At 46.9% G+C, this 10942-nt stretch overlaps 1 pseudogene; it reads left to right on the top strand.

Annotated features, from left to right (window-relative positions):
• The first annotated feature begins 10178 nt into the window (after positions 1-10178).
• LOC126261247 (5S ribosomal RNA) lies at positions 10179-10296 on the top strand (annotated as a pseudogene).
• The last annotated feature ends 646 nt before the right edge of the window (positions 10297-10942 follow it).

Below are 10942 nucleotides of genomic sequence, written 5' to 3' on the forward strand. Positions count from 1 at the left end.
TCTCCTCTCCGATCCCTGCCCCCTGCCACGTCTTCACCGTTGTGTCCCCCCTACCCTCCATCTCTACACCCTACATCTCCTTTACCAAGGTGGCTTCCATCAACTCCCCCTCCCGGATGATGCCCTCTCCCCTCCATTTATCCCTCCTATCAACTCTGATCCTCACTCCCCCTCCTTTCCTCTGTCCTTTTCCCGGGCTCCCTCTCCCCCCCTTCCCTCCTCTTTCTTCCCCACCTCCCCTCTCTTTGCCCCCTTCTCTCCCCCGCGTCCTTTTACATTTCCCTCCTCTGCCTCCTCTCCTTCCCTCTCGCGTCTGCCCTTCTCCCCCTTTATTAGTCCTCTCCCTCCCTGGTTCCCCCCCTTTTCGTTTTTTTTCCTCTCCTCCCTCCTTGTTTTTCCCCCTCCTGCAGGTCCCCCCCCCCCCATCTGCCTTTGGCTCGGGAGTGTCGTCTTTGTGCTGCCACTTTCGTGCAGTGTTCTCCAGTGAGTGTTCTACAGTGCGTGTTTTACAGTGAGTGTTCCGTGTTGTGTTTTTTTGGGACTTGTTGCGAACGGCCATCATACTGTCGCTGGGTGTGCCTTTTATCTCTTGTGAACAGAAACCAGACTGTCGCCATGTTTTTTTAATTGTGTGTCTACTATGTTACTTGTCTGATTCCTGTGTATTTTATCTACATTGCCAACCCCTTTTGCTTTCTGTTTTAACTTTCCGCAATTTTACACCATTTTGTACTTTAAATCACCATTTTATCGCCTGTTTTTCCTTGTTTCTTTCTTCTTCCTTTATTTAAAAAAAGTCTGTAGGCTGTAGAGCAGCGTAGTAAGCTGCTGCCAGCCCGCCCCCTTCGGGGTGAATTGAAAATCAATAAAGAAAAAAAAAAGAGAGAGAGAATCAGATGCGCCAGCAGTCACAGAATGTTGACGTTACCTGAATAGGCGCTTTTAGTGAAGCTGTATTATCAGAATGGGGAATGTGGTAGTTCAGCGTTACGATCCTATCCCCATAGGAAGGGGATTCTAACGGATAAAGGTCCGTTGACAAATGGAGCTGTGGCGAGAATGTTTTCGAAGTTCGAAGCCATGGGTTGTTTAGACGATAGACCACGTAGTGGCCGACCGAGCAGAACGCGGAATGCTGTTGAGACAGTTCAGGAATAAATGGAGACTATAGCGGGTTCGTCTATGCACGGGGAAGTCAGCGCTCGTGCAGTCGCACGTCGCACCAGCATTCCATACACTACTGTTTGGTTGGCACTTAGGCGTACCCTTCGATGCTATCCGTACAAAATCCATCAGCATCATAAACTGTTACATGGCGATCTAGTGAAGCAGAGGGCATTTGCGGTGTGGGCGTTTCAAAAGATGGCGGAAGATAACGGTTGAGTAACGTGTTGTGGAGAGACGAAGCTCATTTCACGCTCCGAGGGTCTGTCAACTGCAGAATTTGGGCTACCGAAAATCCTAGAACTGTCGTGGAAACTTCATTGCACGATGAGAAAGTCACGGTATGGATTGGATTTACCACATCTACCGTTATCAGGCCTTTTTTCTTCGAGGAAATGCGTGATTCTGGTTTTGTAACTGCTACTGTGACGGGTGAGAGGTACGCCGGTATGTTAGAGAATCGCATCATCCTCAGCCTGGCTGATAAACCCCTGCTGGAACGTACGATGTTTATGCAGGATGGCGCTCCACCCCGTATTGCTAGACGCGTGAAAGATTTCTTGCGCGCGTCGTTTGGTGATGACCGTGTGCTCAGTCGCCACTTTCGTCATGCTTGGCCTCCCAGGTCCCCAGACCTCAGTCCATGTGATTATTGGCGTTGGGGTTACCTGAAGTCGCAAGTGTATCGTGATCGACCGACATCTCTAGGGATGCTGAAAGACAACATCCGACGCCAATGCCTCACCATAACTCCGGACATGCTTTACAGTGCTGTTCACAACATTATTCCTCGACTACAGCTATTGTTGAGGAATGATTGTGGACATATTGAGCATTTCCTGTAAAGAACATAATCTTTGCTTTGTCTTACTTTGTTATGCTAATTTTTGCTATTCTGATCAGATGAAGCGCCGTCTGTCGGACATTTTTTTGAACTTTTGTATTTTTTTGGTTCCAATAAAACCCCATGTCATTCCAAACATGTGTGTCAATTTGTACCTCTCTCTGTACATTATTCCGTGATTTATTCAGTTTTCAAATTTATACTGACTTTTTGATCACCCAGTATAGAGACGGCGGTAGTATCACGTACAAGAACATTGCATTGGCGCAACTGTCAAACGCACTCTCACGGTTCATGTGAAAAGTTTTCCTTCGGATTATGGCTGCACGACAGGAATTAACAGACTTTGAACAGGAGTGGTTGTTGGAGCTACGCGCATAGGACATTCCATTTCGAAAGTCGTTAGGGACCTCAGTATTCCAAGATCCGTATTGTGGATAGTGCGTCGAGAATACCAAACTTAAGGTATTACCTCTCGCCACGGACAACGGAGTGGCCGATGGCCTTCACTTAACAAGTGGCGTTTGCGTACAGTTGTCAGTACTAACAAGGGAACCTCCCTATCGCACACCCCTCAGATTTAGTTATAAGTTTGCACAGTGGATAGGCCTTGAAGAACTGGACACAGATCAATCGAGAAAACAGAAAGAAGTTGTGTGGAACTATGAAAAAAATAAGCAAAATATACTAACTGAGTAGTCCATGCGCAGGATAAGGAACATCAAGGATAATGTGAGCTCCGGAGCGCGGTGGTCCCGTGGTTAGCGTGAGCACCTGCGGAACGAAACGTCCTTGCTTCAAGTCTACCCTCGAGTGAAAAGTTTAATTTTTTGTTTTCAGACAATTATCAAAGTTCAGGCACTCACACATAATCAACTTCGCTCTCCAAAATTCCAGGACATGTTCAGATTTGCTTCGACATATGCAGGATTTGACGGTCTACACACAGAAAAATTTGAAAACATTAAAAACAAATGTTTTGACAGAGCACAGGGAAAACTGTGCGACTGTGAAACTGTTGCATTCATTTGTTGCAGTTTATGTGACAAACTCTTATGTTTTCATCACTTTTTTGGGAGTGATTGTCACTTCCACAAGAAAACCTAAATCGAGCAAGGTAGAAGAATCTTTTTACCCATTCGCCAAGTGTACAAGTTGGGTGGGTCGACAACATATTCCTGTCATGTGAAGCACATGCCGTCACCAATGTCGTACAGAATATATCAGACGTGTTTTCCTGTGGAGGAATCGATTGACCTATGACCTTGCGATTAAATGTTTTCGGTTCCCATTGGAGAGGCACGTCCTTTCGTCTACTAATCGCACGGTTTTGCGGTGCGGTCGCAAAACACAGACACTAAACTTATTACAGTGAACAGAGACGTCAATGAACGAAACGGACAGATCATAACTTTGCGAAAATAAAGAAATTAAATTTTCGCTCGAGGGAAGACTTGAACCAATGACCTCTCGTTCCGCAGGTGCTCACGCTAACCACGGGACCACGGCGCTCCTGAGCTCAGATTATCCTTGATGTTGCCTACCTTGCGCATGGGCTACTCAGTTTGTATATTTTGCTTATTTTTTTTCATAGTTCCACACAACTTCTTCCTGTTTTCTCGATTGATCTGTGTTCAGTTTTTCAAGGTCAATCCACTGTGCCAACTTATAACTAAATCTGAGGGGGGTGCGACGGGGAGGTTCCCTTGTAAGAGACAAGCAGCACCATGGGAAAAAACCTCAGAAATAAAAGTAGGACGTACAGCGAACGTATCCGTTAGGACAGTGCGGCGAAATTTGGTTTTAAATGGGATGTGGCAGCAGTCGACCGACGCCAGTGCCTTTGATAACAGTACGACACTGCCTGCAGCGGCTCTCCTGGGCTCGTGACCGTCCCAGTTGGACACTAGACAACTGGAAAACTGTGGCCTGGTCAGATGAGTCCCTGTTTCAGTTGGTAAGAGCTGGACGTAGGGTTCGAGTGTGACGGAGACTACCAGAAGCCATGGACCCCAAGTTATCAAAAAGACACTGTGCAAGCTGGTGGTTGGTTTACGATGATGTGGGCTGTGTTTACATGGAATGGGCTAGGTCCTCAGGTCCATCTGTACAGTTCACTGTCTCAAAATGTTTGTGTTGGGAGACATTTTCATCCGTGGACAATCAAACAACGATGTCACAGGGCCACAATTGTTCGTGACTGGTTTGAAGAACATTCTGGACAAATAGAATGATTTGGCCACGCAGATCGCCCAACATGGACCCCATCGAACATTTACGGGACATAACCGAGAGGTCAGTATGTGTACAAAATCCTGCACCGGCAACACTTATGCAAATATGGACGGCTATAGAGCCAAAATGTCTCAGTATTTCTGTGGGAGACCCGCGAACTGTCTACTAAAACTACTGCCTGTGTGTCGTTTAGTGTACCTTGATACAATTTCACCCATGTAGAAAAGGTTGATATCAAATGGTTCAAATGGCTCTGAGCACTATGGGACTCAACTGCTGTGGTCATAAGTCCCCTAGAACTTAGAACTACTTAAACCTAACTAACCTAAGGACAGCACACAACACCCAGCCATCACGAGGCAGAGAAAATCCCCGACCCCGCCGGGAATCGAACCCGGGAACCCGGGCGTGGGAAGCGAGAACGCTACCGCACGACCACGAGATGCGGGCAAAAGGTTGATATCGCACAACTTAATAACAGTGGGTAATAGATAAGAGAATCTGCACATTATAAATCAAAAAGTTCCAATTGTTTTTGAATGAGTTGGCTCTGAGTACTATGGGACTCAACATCTTAGGTCATAAGTCCCCTAGAACTTAGAACTACTTAAACCTAACTAACCTAAGGACATCACACACACCCATGCCCGAGGCAGGATTCGAACCTGCGACCGTAACAGTCCCGCGGTTCCGGACTGCAGCGCCAGAACCGCTAGACCACCGCGGCCGGCTTTGAATGAGTTGGTTGGTTGGTTGGTTTTGGGGAAGGAGACCAGACAGCGTGGTCATCGGTCTCATCAGATTAGGGAAGGATGGGGAAGGAAGTCGGCCGTGCCCTTTCAGAGGAACCATCCCGGCATTTGTCTGGAGTGATTTAGGGAAATCACGGAAAACCTAAATCAGGATGGCCGGACGCGGGATTGAACCGTCGTCCTCCCGAATGCGAGTCCACTTTTTGAATGAGTGTTGCAGTCCAGTGTACCAGTAGAAATTATTGTTTTCTTTACCAATGCCATCTGTTTTTTAAATGTTGTAGTCCTTGTGTGACATTACCTTTTTTACGCTCTGCTGCTCCCACATACGAATTGATTTTGATAATGTGCGAGCTCCCCTGTAATTGTTACGTGTCACAAATGTTCAGGGTAGATAGTTTGCCTATGTTTTTTGTGAGAAGTTTTGTAGTAAGAGTGATTTTGGGACTCTGTGGAACTTTCCACACGTCCTTTCTTGAAGGTTTCAGACGGTGCGGCGTCATGAGGAGGTGCTCTCAGGCACGGTGGCGCCAGCCCCTCCCCTCCTGCCGCTTAATTACTCTCCAGCTGAGGCAAGGCTGCCGGGACTACGCGAGAGACACAGAGCTGCTCCCACCTCCGGACAGAGCGGCTATTAGATGGACGCCTCAAGGGCTCGTAACAAGACGGCGGTGCTGGCGCCATCGCCACTGGCGCCAGGCAGGCGCTGCAGTGGCAACCCGCAGACCGCCGCGCTTCATACGGCGCCAACCACAGGATCCAGCGGATTGTTTGCTCTCTCTAGTGTACGGGGCAGATGAGAGAGTGAGGAGAGATATTTTCTCAGTCTCATATAGGGGTGGTTTTGATGAGAATGATACAATTTTTGTAAGGTACGTCTGAGAACACCCGCTGCAAAAAAACATCGGTAATTATTACACTGCCGGCCGCGGTGGTCGTGCGGTTCTAGGCGCTCCAGTCCGGAGCCGCGCTGCTGCTACGGTCGCAGGTATTGAATCCTGCCTCGGGCGTGGATGTGTGTGATGTCCTTAGGTTAGTTAGGTTTAATTATTTCTACGTACTAGGGGACTGATGACCACAGCAGTTGAGTCCGATAGTGCTCAGAGCCATTTGAACCATTTGAATTATTACACTAAGAGATCTATTCATGCTTATGGAAAAATTTCCAGACTTAGCTTAAATCTATTGAGAGAAAATAGAACAAAAGACTCTAAATACACTACTGGCCATTAAAATTGCTACACCACGAAGATGACGTGCTACAGACGTGAAATTTAACCGACAGGAAGAAGATGCTGTGATATGCAAATGATTAGCTTTTCAGAGCATTCACACAAGGCTGGCGCCGGTGGCGACTCCCACAACGTGCTGACATGAGGAAAGTTACCAACCGATTTCTCATACACAAACAGCAGTTGACCGGCGTTGGCTGGTGAAACGCTGTTGTGATGCCTCGTGTAAGGAGGAGAAATGCGTACCATCACGTTTCCGACTTTGATAAAGGTCGGATTATAGCCTATCGCGATTGCGATTTTTCGTATCGCGACATTGCTGCTCGCTTTGGTCGACATCCAATGACTGTTAGCAGAATATGGAATCGGTGGGTTCAGGAGGATAATACGGAACGCCGTGCTGGATCCCAACGGACTCGTATCACTACCAGTCGAGATGACAAGCGTCTTATCCGTATGGCTGTAACGGATCGTGCAAGCACGTCCCGATCCCTGAGTCAACAGATGGTTCAAAATGGTTCAAATGGCTCTGAGCACTATGGGACTTAACTTCTTAGGTCATCAGTCCCCTAGAACTTAGAACTACGTAAACCTAACTAACCTAAGGACATCACACACATCCATGCCTGAGGCACGATTCGAACCTGCGACCGTAGCGGTCGCGCGGTTCCAGACTGTAGTGCCTAGAACCGCTCGGCCACCCCGGCCGGCTCAACAGATGGGCACGTTTGCAAGACAACATCTTCATGAACAGTTCAACGACGTTTGCAGCAGCATGGGCTATCAGCTTGGAGACCATGGCTGCGGTTACCCTTGACGCTGCATCACAGACAGGAGCGCCTGCGATGGTGCACTCAACGACGAACCTGGGTGCACCAATGGCAAAACGTTATTTTTTCGGATGAATCAAGGTTCTGTTTACAGCATTATGATGGTCGCATTCGTGTTTGGCGACATCGCAGTGAACGCACATTGGAAGCGTGTATTCGTCATCGCCATACTGGCGTATCACCCCGCGTGATTGTATGGGGTGCCATTGGTTACACGTCTCGGTCACCTCTTGTTCGCATTGACGGCACTTTGAATAGTGGACGTTACATTTCAGATGTGTTACGACCCGTGGCTCTACCCTTCATTCGATATCTGCAAAACCCTACATTTCAGCAGGATAATGAACGACCTCATGTTGCAAGTCCTGCACGAGTCTTTCTGGATACATAAAATGTTCGACTTCTGCCCTGGCCAGCACATTCTCCAGATCTCTCACCAATTGAAAACTTCTGGTCAATGGTGGCCGAGCAATTGGCTCGTCACAATACGCCAGTCACTACTCTTGATGAACTGCGGTATCGTGTTGAAGCTGCATGGGCAGCTGTAACTATACATGCCATCTAAGCTCTCTTTGACTCAATGCCCAGGCGTGTCAAGGCCATTATTACGGCCAGAGGTGGTTGTTCTGGGTACTGATTTATCAGGATCTATGTACCCAAATTGTATGAAAATGTAATCACATGTCAGTTGTAGTATAATATATTTGTCCAATGAATACCCGTTTATCATCTGCATTTCATCTTGGTGTAGCAATTTTAATGGCCAGTAGTGTATGTATAGCAGCGCCACGGACGCAGGCCACTGGGGGGCAGTATTATGTTATATGGAACACTCAGCTTCCATGGAACCGAAGATACTGTGATAGCTGTGGACTATCTAACCATTATTGCGGACCACCTAAAGCCCGTCATACTTAATGTCTTCCTTGATTGCTATGGTAGCTTTCAGCAGGATAACTGTACATTCCAGAATAAAGCTAAAACTTACATTGATATGTTGACCATCAAATTTGCGTGATCTGAATACATCTGGAGTGGTATTAGGTGCCAGCTCAGCACTCACAAGACACCGATCCATAATTTACGGGAAAAGCTTTTCTTGTGTGTAGATATTTGGTGTCAGATGTCTCCAGAAATTAACCAACGACTTGTCACGCTGAGTCTCTATTGTATTTCATTACAGATGTGGATTAACATGCTATTGACCAAGTGCTCATAATGGTTTTGCTCTTTAGTGTATTACACACTACAATGTAAACGAATGCTTAACTAGCACGTTTGGGGTTGGTGAAGAATCGTGAGGTTGGTAAAAAGTAAAACCTAAATCATCTCTCTCTTTACACCGTATACCTCTACATCTACATCTACATCCATACTCCGCAAGCCACCTGACGGTGTGTGGTGGAGGGTACTTTGAGTACCTGTATCGGTTCTCCCTTCTATTCCAGTCTCGTATTGTTCGTGGAAAGAAAGGTTATCGGTATGCCTGTGTGTGGGCTCTAATCTCTCTGATTTTATCCTCAAGGTCTCTTCGCGAGATATACGTAGGAGGGAGCAATATACCGCTTGACTCCTCGGTGAAGGTATGTTCTCGAAACTTCAACAAAAGCCCATACCGAGCTACTGAGCGTCTCTCCTGCAGAGTCTTCCACTGGAGTTTATCTGTCATCTCAGTAACGCTTTCGCGATTACTAAATGATCCTGTAACGAAGCGCGCTGCTCTCCGTTGGATGTTCTCTATCTCTTCTATTAACCCTATCTGGTACGGATCCTAGACTGGTGAGCAATATTCAAGCAGTGGGCGAACAAGTGCACTGTAAACTACTTCCTTTGTTTTCGGATTGCATTTCCTTAGGATTCTTCCAATGAATCTCAGTCTGGCATCTGCTTTACCGACAATCAACTTTATATGATCATTCCATTTTAAATCACTCCTAATGCCTACTCCCAGATAATTTATGGAATTAACTGCTTCCAGTTGCTGGCCTGCTATATTGTAGCGAAATGATAAAGGATCTTTCTTTCTATGTATTCGCAGCACATTACACTTGTCTACATTGAGATTCAATTGCCATGTCCTGCACCATGCGTCAATTCGTTGCAGATCCCCCTGCATTTCAGTACAATATTCCATTGTTACAACCTCTCGATATACCACAGCATCATCCGCAAAAAGCCTCAGTGAACTTCCGATGTTATCCACAAGGTCATTTATGTATATTGTGAATAGCGACGGTCCTACGACACTCCCCTGCGGCACACCTGAAATCACCCTTACTTGGGAAGACTTCTTTCCATTGAGAATGACATGCTGCGTTCTGTTATCTAGGAACTCTTCAATCCAATCACACAATTGGCCTGATAGACCATATGATCTTAATTTGTAAGTACAAACCATGTTAGTTGAAAATTGTATGTCCAAGATCTGTAATTGAAAACGCTCATCTACCTTCACCTTTCGGCGCTCAACGTTTTCACTGTGAACGGATGTTTAGTGTTTTAGAGACACTAATCGGAATGCACAAATACTATAACGGCGGTATCAACACGGTCCCGAAATCAGACGGAAGGTTGTGTGTCAAATGTGTGCAGAAACGCAGTATGTGCAGAAGGAATCTACTAATGAAGATTTACACACAAGATCATTAGCCCCTAAATTCCTCGTGATGCATAAATGACACATCTAACTTTTATTTTTTTCAAGCATAGGGAGGACGGTGGAAAAAATTTCCAATGATCTGAAGCAGCTGTACACTCCAGAAAAAAAAGAACAGAACACCTTGAGCGTCTAGAGATACGACATTCATATTCACAGGACATGTGCATTAGTATGTTCTGCAGAAATGATTATCATTTAGACGATGTCGGCCAGCGGGTTCAAGGTCAACATCGATATCGAAGCGCAACACCGTCCACTGGTAAAATGTGCCTGCGGCTCTCTTTGTCGCTATAAACCGAAGGTTTATATGAGTGTGACTTGAGCAGACGTGCAGGATGCTTCGCAGACCTATGCGCGAACCGAACCGTCAAATCACTTAGTTTGAAATTGGGTGCATTATTGGCATGAGAGAATGTGATGCATCCATCCGCGAAATTACTATTCGTGTAGGATCAAGTGAAGGGCAACGGCCTTGCCGCAGTGGATACACCGGTTCCCGTGAGATCACCGAAGTTAAGCGCTGTCGGGCGTGGCCAGAACTTGGATGGGTCACCATCCAGGCCGACATGTGCTGTTGCAATTTTTCGGGTTGCATCCAGCCTCGTGATGCCAAATGAGGAGCTACTCGACCGAATAGTAGGGGCTTCGGTCAAGAATACCATCATAACGGCCGGGAGTGCGGTGTGCTGACCCCACGCCCCTCCTATCCGCGTGGTCCACTGCGGATGGCGCGGCGGTCTGATGGTCCCGATGGGCCACTTGTGGAGTGGTAGGAGTGGTAGGACCAAGTGAAACGGATGTGTGCAGAATGGTTGACAGAACGCCGTAGAACACGTCAAGATGGGTCAGGTCGCACCACCCCAGACCACCCCCCGAGAAGATCGACACTTCATCCAAATGGCATTACAGGCCGCCAGATAAGGGTCCTCCTCGGCACTGGCGCAACATTTGTAACACTGTAACACATCCTACACTATCACGGTTGACAGTCCATCGCCTTTTATTATTGCAAGTGTTACATGCGTGCTGTTCACTTCGCCTACTTTTGACGAATGTGTATAAACATGCTAGAAGGCAGTAAGGTATGAAACAACATACAACACCAAATCGAGGGCTTATGGTGTGGGGTGCTACTGGGTACAACCACAAATCACAGTTGGTGCGTGTCCAGGGCACTGTGACCATAGTGACATACTTGAATGACATCCTGTGCCCCGTAGTCATAG

This window comes from Schistocerca nitens, chromosome 5 (assembly GCF_023898315.1).
Source record: "Schistocerca nitens isolate TAMUIC-IGC-003100 chromosome 5, iqSchNite1.1, whole genome shotgun sequence".
Taxonomy (NCBI): Eukaryota; Metazoa; Arthropoda; class Insecta; order Orthoptera; family Acrididae; genus Schistocerca; species Schistocerca nitens.